At 40.8% G+C, this 11,866-nt stretch overlaps 1 non-coding gene across 1 annotated transcript; it reads right to left on the bottom strand.

Moving 5' to 3' along the window:
- Positions 1-783: 783 nt before the first annotated feature.
- Positions 784-890, bottom strand: LOC141610049 (small nucleolar RNA R71). The gene has a single exon (XR_012527943.1). It is a non-coding gene; the product is annotated as a small nucleolar RNA R71 (small nucleolar RNA).
- Positions 891-11,866: the final 10,976 nt, after the last annotated feature.

Raw genomic sequence — 11,866 nt, forward strand, 5'->3', positions numbered from 1 at the left:
TTTTGGTCTAGGTGCTCCTAACGACAAGTACTGAAAAACTAAAGCCCACGAGGGAACACGACCAAAAATGGAGCCGTTGCCGGGGACGGTGTTAACTTGATTTAGATTTTCTTGTATTGTTATTAGTTGTGTCTTTCTTTGCCTTGGGGATGTAAAACTCCTTAAGGTTTGTTCTAATTATTTTCGAGTTGTTTGATATTTTACATGTCTAGAAGATCACAAGGTGACTTGTTACCCTTTGATCACGAAATTAAAAGGACTTTGACAACTAATAGAAGACTTGCTAGGAGAACTTTGAGAGGTATTGGTGAGGTTGTAGATATTCAACCAAATACTATTGAGTTCATCAACCCTTTTGCAAGAGAAGGTGAGGAGAACCCAACACAAAATCCAACACAAAATCAACCCATAATGCCTAAGTTTTCATCACATTCCGTACCCACCGAGGAGAACCTACCCAATGGTACTCCCACACCACAACACTTAACCGGAAATTTTATTGCCAAATCCGCATTTATTCAATTAGTCGAAAGAAGCCAATTTGGGGGGACGCCAAGTGAAGACCCTCATTCTCATATGGAGACTTTTTGTGACTATTGTGATGCAATTTCTCAAACCGGTGTAACTCAAGACCAAATTCGATGGGTCTTATTTCCTTTTTCTCTAATTGGCACCGCGAAACAATGGTTGAAAGGCCTTGATAAGGCTACTCTCGGAATTGATTCTTGGAAAAAGTTAGCTCTAGCTTTCTACAAAAAGTTCTATCCACCGGAAAAGACTAACATGCTAAGAGCTCAAATTACGGGCTTTAAGCAAAGGGATGAGGAATCTTTGTATGAAGCTTGGGAGCGATTCAAGGGAATTTGTCGTTCATGTCCTCATCATGGACTTAGCGAGTGGTTCTTGGTACAACAATTTTGGAACGGTCTTTATGAAGATTCAAGGAAGATTCTCAACATGGGATCAAATGGAATGTTCACCGAAGTTGATGACAATCAAACTTGGAACAAAATTGAGTAAATGGCGGTCCATAATTCACAATATAGTAGACCTCGCAAGGCTACTAGAGGAGGAAAACATGAAGTGGACTCCATTACTCAATTGGGTGCTCAACTTAGTGCTCACATTGATACCATCAATTTGAAGTTTGAAAAAGCTATGGCTAGACTTGAAGAAGCCTCAAAATCACCAAAGCATCATGTTAATGCCATGACGGCATCTTCATCAATCCCAAGTGGGATATGTGAGAATTGTGGAACTTTGGGACATGACCAAAGTGAATGTAGGGGAACAAATGAATAAGTGAATGCTTTCCAAGATTACAAGAGTGGTACCCCTTATTCAAATTATTACAATGAAAACACCAAATTCCATCCAAATCTCTCATACAAAAGCCAAAATGTTCAAAACCCTCAACCAACATACACCCCACCTCCCATGAGAAACCAAAATCAAAGACCCTTTTACGACCAAAACCAAGGTTACCAAAATCAAACTCCATACAATCAACAAAATGATCAAGGTTTTGATGTTCAAAAAGCGGTCCTCCAATACAAAAGAATCAACAAGAGTTTTTCACTCAAATGCAAAAAGATAGTCAAGCAAAGGAAATCACCATCAACAACATCCTAGCTCACACCAAAATGTTGGAAACCCAATTGACTCAACTAGCATCTTCAAGCTCACAAAGACAAAAGGGGCAATTACCACCTCAAAGTAATCCCCCAAGACATGAAACGGTTAGTGCCATTCACTTGAGGAGTGGTACAAGGTATGAAGCACCAAAGAAGCAAGTTGAGAATGAAGTTGTGGAAGCTAGTGACAAAGAAGAAATTGTGCAAAACTCCAAGGATGGAGAACCATCAAAAGAAGAAATTTCAAAGAAAAATGAAGACAAGGTCAAGGAGAAGGAGCCCATTGTGATTGGACTTCCTTTTCCAAGTCGTCAAGCCAAGCCCAAATTTGATGACCAACTTGGAAAATTTATGAAAATTGTGAAGAATTTGGAAGTCTCGATTCCTTTCACGGAATTAATCAATCACGTGCCGGCCTATGCAAAATACATGAAAGACATCCTCACAAAGTAGAAGTCGATCCGGAAGTTTGAGACTATCGCCTTCACTAAGGTGAGTAGTGCAATACTTCAAGGGAGCTCACCTCCAAAACTCAAAGATCCGGGAAGCTTCTCAATACCGTGTACCATTGGCGACACCACGATCAACAAAGCCTTATGTGATCTAGGGGCTAGTGTGAGTGTTATGCCGTACTCGGTGAGTAAAAGATTGGGTATGGGAGAGCTTAAGTGCACCAATATCACACTCCAAATGGCCGATAGATCGACGAAGATACCATTAGGGATATGGGAAGATGTTCCCGTAAGAGTTGGTAAATTTTTCATCCCGGTGGATTTTGTCATTGTTGACATGGAAGAATATTCCAACATTCCAATCATTCTAGGAAGACCTTTCTTACACACCGCGGGTGCGGTGATTGATGTGAAGCATGGAGAGCTCACTCTAGAAGTGGGAGATGAGAGCATAACTTTCAATCTTGACAAGACCATGAGAGCTCCCCGTTTGCATGAACCATGTTTTATGGTTGATCATTATAGCCGAAAGGATGATAGAAAGAAGTCGGAATTCCAATGGAAGAAGAAAATTGAAGATACTCCATTCTAAAAGCAAGTGAATTGTAACAAAGAGAGCTTGAAAAGCTCACCAAAGTCAAGGAATGAAGAGGATGACCTCATTGGCCAAGAAAAGAAAGTGGGAGAGTTGTCTCTATCAACTCAAGAGATCTTTAGTGATCAAGTAGATGAAGTTTGTGGTCTTTGGGACGATGAGTTTGAAGGGATTTTCAATCCCTATATTAGTAATGCTATCGATCAAAACCGACATAAAGCACAACAAGGGCAACGGTCTATTGAAGATCTTTATCATGATAATGAACAAGCTTTTGACTACTTTTTCAAGGTGTTGAGCAACATCAACAACACCTTGGACATGCCCCCATGACATCTCACTAAGGACGAAAGTTTGGTGGAGTTTTCCCTAAACCACCATTTGTAAATATTTCTAACTCCCTAACTCGCATTTTAATTCTTACATTGCATTTTTTGTCATTTTTGGATTTTTTATGCTATGATCAAGATAATTATCATTTTTGAGAGAAGTGAGGGAGGGACTAATGATTTAATTGATGTGTAGTGCTTTAGCTTAGTGTGGGGATAGCAATTGCCTAGGCTATTCATGCCTTAGTAGTGCCCCTACAATGAAGAACACGGGATTTGAAGAATGAAAAATGACAAGGGATATGCAAGTGCACGGATGGAACTGAATCCGGGTAAAACAGGGAGAATCCGAGCATCTTCATGGGAATCCGCCCGTCTTCAGGCAATCCGGGCGTCTTTGTCAAAATCCGCCTGTCCATTTTAACTGAGAATTTGAAATTTTGGGACTGTCGAAGAATCCGAGCGTCCTGATAGAGAAGACGCTCGTCTTCAGAAATCCGTCCGTCTTGGAAGGAAAGACGGCCGTCTTTTTGCCTGTGAAAAACAAGAAATTTCAATGTCTGAGAATCCGCCCGTCTTCAGCAGAAGACGCCCGTCCTGCAGTCGATAAATCTGAGTGTCTTTGCTAAAAGACGCCTGTCTTTAGGCGAGAATCCTGAACCAAAAAGAGACAGAATCCGAGCGTCCCGAAGGAAAGATGCCCGTCATCCCCTGCAGTTTTTGAAATTTTCGGGTATTTTAAATACCCCATCCCACATTCTTTTCTTCATTCATTAATTCAAAACACTACCCATAAACCCCAAAACTCAAAACCCTCATCCTCTCCATCACCAAAACAAGATTTCCTCAACCAAATTCAACAAAATCAAATCCAAACTTCCTTTTAACAACAATTAATCACTCATCTTCCAACAAAAATCAAACCAAGCACCAAAATCTTCAACCTTTGAGTCGATTTTTGAATTATAAAGGCAAAGCCTTTCATCTTAAAATCGATTTGGGTATACTTGGAAATTGAAGATTTTCACTCTTTTCTTGCTTAAATCATCAATGGCAAGAGCAAAGGGATCAACAAAGGCACCTAAGGCAAAGGCACTCTCAACAAGACAAAAATGTCTTCAAGCAAAGAAAGCCTCATTGGCTATGGTGGTAGCTAGTTCAAACTTGGAAGTTCAACAACAACAACCTCCCTTGGAAGCAACAACATTAACAACTCCGGAAATTGCTCAACTATCAAACTATCCGGAGGTAATTTTCATTTCTAACTCCCATAGGGATACATTTGCCAAGTATGCTAGAAAATCCTTTCTATCCACGAAATTCATATGTGAAGATGCCTTGAACAAATTGGGTGTCGTTGAACAAACGAAAGCCTTCTTTGAAGCCATGGGGTTGGGAAAATTGTTTGATACAAGAGAATTGACATACCCCTCCATTACCTTAGAATTCTTGAGTTCTTTGAAAGTTACTAAGGTAGAGACTAGAGAAAACATCGAGTTCCGCCTTGCTAATGTGAGTAGGCGCATCACCTTTGATGAATTGGGTAAAGCATTGGGTCTTAGTGATTCACCTAGTTATTACAAGAATCCCAAAAAGTATGACCCCGCTCTTCTTTGGGAGGCGATTTTCGGGAGGAAATTTGAGAACTATCATGCTAGTCGCGCTCTATTAGTCCACCATCCGGGCATTAGAGTGTGGTACAAGGTCATCGGGAATACTATCATTGCAAGAAAAGACACTAACCACTTTACCAAGCTTGATTGTGTTCTACTTGAGTCGGCCTTAAATATTAGAAGGGAATTCACCAAGCCTTACAATTCTCTAAGGCTTTTGGTGGAAAGATGGCTAAGTGTTGATTGTGGAAAGCAAGGCACCACTTTTATTGTAAATGGAGGTCTAGTCACTCTTTTGGCTAAGTACTTTGATCCGAATTTCAACAAGGATAGCAAGTATGTGGCGTAAAAAGGGGGTCATCTCATTGACATGGATGCCATGATTAACAAGTACAAGTGGGTCACTCATAACCCTCTTGACACCAAATATGGGTGGCTCACCAATGAGGCTAGATCTTTTACTTTGCCTTCCAAGATATGCCGTTTGAGTGTCCATCGCATCAACTACCTTCTTCCCCTCTCAAAATAAGCCGAATACATCATCCGTCAACAAAGGGGTGAAATTGAAATGCCCTCCTCCTCCATTGTCACACCACCCTATCCATTCAAGTATCAAGAGTTCAAACCCGAAGGTGTTAAAGCAAGCAATGACTACATGACTCTACTTATGCAAGAGATGCACAAACAAGCTTTTAAGGATCGGGAAGATGCAGACTTAGCCCAATATCCACCCCTCCTTCATTTAGCTAGGCAAGGACTACTTGATCCTTCGTGTCCTTTGCCTAGTTGGGCGGATAGGGAAGTCTTATTTCCAAGTGCATCTAGGGGTGAGATTCCGGGTGACGATGAGGTTGTCGGTGATGAGGTTGTTGATGATAGCATTGATGAAGAGGCTAATGATGAAGAAGAAGAGAATGATGAAGGAAGTGAGCAAGGAAGTGAAGAGGGAAGTGGTGATGAGTCCACTTCTATTGAGGAAGATGATGACAATGATGATATGGTGGAAGACTAGCAAGCTTTGGAGGCTCCTACCCTCTTGAGGTTTGTCTACTTCTTTCTTTGTTTTATTTATTTATCTTGATCATGATTGGAGAGTCCTAGCAACATACAGGACTGACACCTCGGCCCCATTGAGGTGTTCTTATTTCATTGTTCCCGCTTTTGAAAATCCAAAATGACAATTTAGTTTCATGCATTGCATCTTGTGTGCATGAACTACCCCAACTTTAGGACATTAGAAATAATGTCTATCTCGGTTTGGGGAAGTACATGCATACGCAACGGGAGGTAATCGAAATTACACTCTCCGTCATAAACAAAAACCCTTGCATCATGTAGTGTAGTATAGTATAGCTTGCATTTAGTGTAGAATTCATGCATCATGTTTGCATAATTTCCCATCATTTTGGCCATTGAGGACAATGCCCATATTAGTGTGGGGATGGGGAATTCTAACTTAGCTTTTATTCAAAAATCCAAAAAAATAAAAAAATTTCGAAAAAAACCATAAAAATTTGAAAAATGTGAAAATCCAAAAACAAGTTCATTTCCTTTGTAGTGTAGTCATGTATATATTGTTGTATATATTGTGCTTGTTTTATCCTTGTTCACATTGATTGACTACGCCACATCCGAGACATGAGGATATTGAAGACCGCATGGTATGATCTTTCCAATCTCCTTTTTCCTCTTTATGTTAATGACTATGTGGCTTTATTTTGATCTATGCGGTATAACAATGTGAACTTAGGACTTGCATTTAGTTTATATGTCATAATTAGTTGGTAGAATCATTTGCATTAGGATGTCTATATGCTAGTTGCATCATGGCATGTAGTTTGCATGTTAGAAAAATTTTGCGAAACCGTCTACTTGGGAAGTTTGACAAGTGTATATAGGCCCTAGTAGATGCTTTTTCTTCTTAAAATTTTGCTTGTTAGAATACTTGTAAAACACCCTAGGATGTGTCATGCTAATATCCTTTGACCCATGGATTAAGGCCTAGTCAAGAGTACTTTGTGGTGTGATAACTCCTTGGCTACCGTTTATTCCAAGGTGACCCTTGAAACCATGCATCCATCCATCATCCATGTTCTACCATATTTTTGTCATCAAAGGGAATATGCACAAAAAGAAATCAATTTGAGTTCAATGAAACGAAAAGTGAAAGAAAGTTTACAAAAAAATGCATCAAATGAAAAGAGGAGCAAAAATAGACTCCTAAAGCTTCAAATATAAGCCTCCCTCGCTACATATGGGGTGACTTTGAAAATGTTCAAAATAAATGCAAAGAAAAGTTGAAAGTTGTCAAGTGTTGAAATGCCAAAAATCAAAAAGAAATGGCAAGAAAGTGTTCTCAAATGTTATATGCCACAAGAAATTTGGGGGAAAAACAAAAACAAAAGCAAACTCCCATATGAAACTCAAATATCTATTGATCCCTTTATCCATCATATCCATTTTTGTGCATGGTAGAGAGGGGACGACCCTTCTTCTTGTCTAGGCAAGAGGGGGAATTCCGCGATCCTCCAGTGTTTCTAACACCATAGGGAGTCTACTCTTGACAAAATCATTTAACGATTGAGGACAAAGGTACCCTAGCCTGACACAACTTGGAGGTGATTTATTGGTATCCTTCTAGGCTTAGTAGTTTGAAGAAATTGCATCTATGAAGGAATGTGTACCCTTGAATTGCTTCCCTTGTAGATAATTTCCGCCACTTAGATGAGGAAAGTGGCTATTCTTTTGTAGATGCATCCATTACTTGTTTTGTGTGCTTAATGTTTGGATGTGTCGCCATTTTGGCAAGACCCACCTTGCTTTGCAAGAAGGCATCCTACCTCATGGTTGTCTTGTTGTGAGTTGAAGAGGCGGAGTGAGACCCGCTAATTGTCTCATATCGGCTATGTTATTAGGTTAGTTTAAATAATGGTCCTAGTCTTTGTCACCTCTTTACTCGGGACGAGCAAAGGTTTGGTTTGGGGATATTTGATGTGACCATAATTAGAGCATAATTAGTCCCCGAATTAGCCTTGTTCCCATGCTTTTTAGTGCATATTTGGGTCAATTATTGTCTTTAGTTCTTTGTTTTGCATATTCTTTGAGGTTTTGTGTCCTTGGTAGGAAAGGAGTGCAAACCTTGCATCTTAATGGCAAAATGAGGCTAAATTGATTGAATTCAATGACCACGCATTAAGGAGAGAGATTAGAAGGCCTTTGTACATACTATAGTAGATGGGTAATGATGAGAAAAGATCCTTGCATCCCCGAGGAAATCCTCAAGGATTTTATGAAGAAAAAGGAAGAAAACAAGAAGGAACGAGACTGCCTGACAATCCGTGCGGATTGCCTAGAAGACGCCCGCCCCTCATCCACAACCCGTGCGTCTTCCTCAGCTGGACACCCGGGAAAAAGCTCCCAAAGACGCCCGTCTTTCCCTTCTGGACGCCTATCCAGAAGCTGCCAAATCCACCCGTCCCGTGCTAAAGACGCCCGGATTCCCAGACAGTCCCTTTTCGTCTTCTACAAGCTTCAAGGAAGGATGCACATCTTTTTCTAGAGACCGGAGTCTCCCTAAGAGACAGGCGATTCCTCAACAAGGGACTTAATCGTCATTTAAGCCCTTAGTTAACCCTAATTCATGCACCTAATCCCCACTATAAATACCCCATTAGTCTAATTAGAAGAGCATGTTCTTCTTAGCAATCTTTAGAGTAGTTAATATCAATCAAATCTCTCTTTAATCTTGTAATCAACATTTAATTAAGTTTTAATACAAGTTTTATTTCCTTAATCTCTCTCTTGTTCATCCTTTATTTTGGGTAATTGAAGATTATTTGGGTTATTATTGGGAGATTGACAACCTTCCAATCAAGCATCAAGTAATTCTTTTATTCTTTGCTTTATTATTGGAATCATTAGTAGGTATAATTCTCTTAATCCCTCTTTAATTATTGTTAATCACTTTCATTTAGTCATCATGTTTCACTTTGTTGGTATGATTGACAACCTTGCTAGCATGTTCAACATGATAATGAGTGAGTAGTTTCCTTAGCTAGGGTTAATGGGTAATTAGGGGAAACCAACATGGGGAATGATTCACGCTTAAATTAATATGCTTTCATAGTTTATTTGCTTGCTTGTTGTGATCTCAACTTATGCACATGTTATGTTTGATGAAATGTGAGCCTATGAATCCTTGCATTTTTTACCCATCACCTATCTTTTCAATGAGACTTGTAAGACATAAACCAACTCGAGTCTCATTAGACCATGCATATTGTTAAGTAGGGAAGATTAAGTCGACTTGTAGGTATTGTATAATCTAATCGATTCGGCTCCGGGACCCAAACTTTCCTAGGATTGTAAGATATAAACTAACTCGATCCATCACAACAATAATTGCTTGCTTATGACTTGAGAATATGTTTGTATGATCAATTCCCATGAATCCCCTATGACCCCATGACACCCTAGTGCCTTTTATCAATTGTTTACATCCCTTTTAATTCATCTTGCTTGTTTACTGTCATTGCTATTTAGTTTAGTGATCTTCTACTTCAAACCCCAATTATGACACCCTTAAGACACCACTAGTTACAATCGAAATCTCATCTCAATTCGCGTCCCTTCGGATCCGACCTTTACTTGCCTCTTTACTAATTGTAGAGTTGTTGGTGAAGTTATAAATTGTGTTTTGGTCTAGGTGCTCCTAACGACAAGTACTGAAAAACTAAACCCCACGAGGGAACACGACCACATGTTTTGTAACGTTTTCAAAAGGTCAGAATACGGCATATAACCGTAGGCTAACCCGCGCCTCAAGCAGGCCTTTTCTTTCTCATTTTCAGAACCAGGGGAGGCCCCTTTACACCGCCGGCTGGCTCGCGCCTCATGTAGCCGTCTGGTACAAGGCCTGTTCCCTTTCCAGCATTAGTCTACGACGATCCAGACTCCGGTTAGCCCGGATATAGGACGGATCAGATGACTATTTTGTTCATTCGAAATCGTATTTGCAAAATGCCTTGCTAAGACAAATGGATCACGTTATGCACCCTAAACCTAATACGGTAAATGGATGTTTAATTTTCGTCTTGCATGCAAATCAATCATTAATCAAACTCGACATATTATACTTGATACTTGGATTAAATCAACTGACTTAGAAAGCTCTCACATGTTAAGTTTAAATTATTGGATGCGCATTCATGCATTTAAACCGTTTTATCAACTTTTGCATTCAACCAACCAAGATCGATCAGTAGAGGACGCTACCGCGGGCGGGATTGGGCGTCTGATTAAAGAGCTTCCCAATACGTACCTTCACCTTTTACTCAGAAACTTTGGATAGTGGACGACCTTATCCAGGGCGTATGAGAGTCATTCTTGAGATAGGATGCTAAAGAGGGACGATTTCCTTACCTTTCGTACCTATGTCAAACGCTGCTTTGTGCTTCGATTTGACCGAGGTATAAAGTGGAATTTGAACAGGTTCCAAGCATCCCACAAATGCTGGGTGGCGACTCCGAACATCTCTAATCGTTTCGAGACCCTTACCGAGACGAAACCGACCAACATAAAACGATCCAGTCGAAAGCATTTTTACGCCGCCGAGCGTGGCTTTCAAAAGACCGCTGCATGTTCACAGATTGGCCTGGCGTGCAGGTGGCCCGCGACTACGGACCGGTAGGTGGACCCCCAAATCCACAGACCGAGACGTGGCCCACGTCCACAGTTTGGCGACTCCGCTGGGGATAACTAGGACACTTACGTCTTTGTGATCCCTAGATGGTGAGACTCGAACAAGGTCTTGGTTGGAATGCATTAATTGATATTACGGTCACGATCGGGTTCCTTGTCCGGGCACACAACCTAACCCTTTTCGACCAATTGGCTCGTCTCGTCGGTGTGAGTTTTCTCATCTCCGCGTTTCGAATCCCGATTGAGTCAAGCATACCATTGACGTTACACATTTTTGTTTCGTCAAAGAGCTTTCATCACTTTCGAGTACGAGGCTAGGGCACCCTCCTTACACATTTTTTTTGGATTGGTATCCCTTTCGCAAATCGGGGTTTGATTGCTTGGTGTGTAACCCACCCTCTTAAGCCAAAACCCGTGTCAGCATAATGCATAATATAATGAACTGTGAGTGCTTATGTGCTACTTGATCATAAGTCCTTCCGTGTCATTTTCAAACTTTCAAAAATCACCCTTTTGCGCCGTTATAATGGCCGTTTCAAACCTCGGTCTTTCGCCGACCGTTGCACGCCTTTCTAGGCCGTCGTAATGACGATTTTCAAACCCGGTTTTTTATAACCATTTCAACACGCCTTTTTAGGCCGTCGTAATGACGATTTTCAAACACGGTTTTTATAACCATTTCAACACGCCTTTCTAGGCCGTCGTAATGACGATTTTCAAACACGGTTTTTATAACCATTTCAACATGCCTTTTTAGGCCGTCGTAATGACGATTTTCAAACCCGGTTTTTATAACCATTTCAACACGCCTTTTTAGGCCGTCGTAATGACGATTTTTAAACCTGGTTTTTTTTATAACCATTTCAACACGCCTTTCTAGGCCGTCATAATGACGATTTTCAAACTCGGTTTTTCACAACCATTTCAAATCACCTTTTTACGCCGTTATAATCGCCGCGTCTAGACATGGACTTTAACCCGTTTCGCGCCGACAATTGCTCTTTCAAAACCCGAGAAAAGCACACACCCTTTTCCCGAGACACTTTCGAGCTCCCGAGGACCATGCACCGTCCCTGAGACCTCTTCAAACATTTCAAAGCCCATTTTCAAAACATACAATTTTGAATTTCGAAACCGTCTTGGGAAACAATACACTGTTTTCCGAGCCGATTCAAACTCAAAACCGTCTTTTGCAAATAAACTTAAGACAACCCTTTCAACTGATCGACTTGCGGAGATCTCTATCTTCAGAAGCCGTCCATTAAAGCGACAAATGAATCTTTTTGAAAATTTCTTTTTTCGAAAACTTCAGTCCACCATTCCAATTCTGCCTCGTGTCTATCGAGTCGAAGCAAACGTACTTATGGGTCTTTACTTATGAGTCGTCTCACCATGAGACCCGTCCAATGGCGTCACGCCGTTATGTTGGACTCGTGTCAAAAGTTCGGTCAACACCGTCATGTCATAAATCGAGTCAACACCGAGGAACCACACACAGTCACCCTCGTCTTGTTGAGTCTGATCTTTGTCGCGTCCTTTGCGT

The sequence above is a fragment of the Silene latifolia genome, chromosome 10 (genome assembly GCF_048544455.1).
Source record: "Silene latifolia isolate original U9 population chromosome 10, ASM4854445v1, whole genome shotgun sequence".
Classification (NCBI taxonomy): domain Eukaryota; kingdom Viridiplantae; phylum Streptophyta; class Magnoliopsida; order Caryophyllales; family Caryophyllaceae; genus Silene; species Silene latifolia.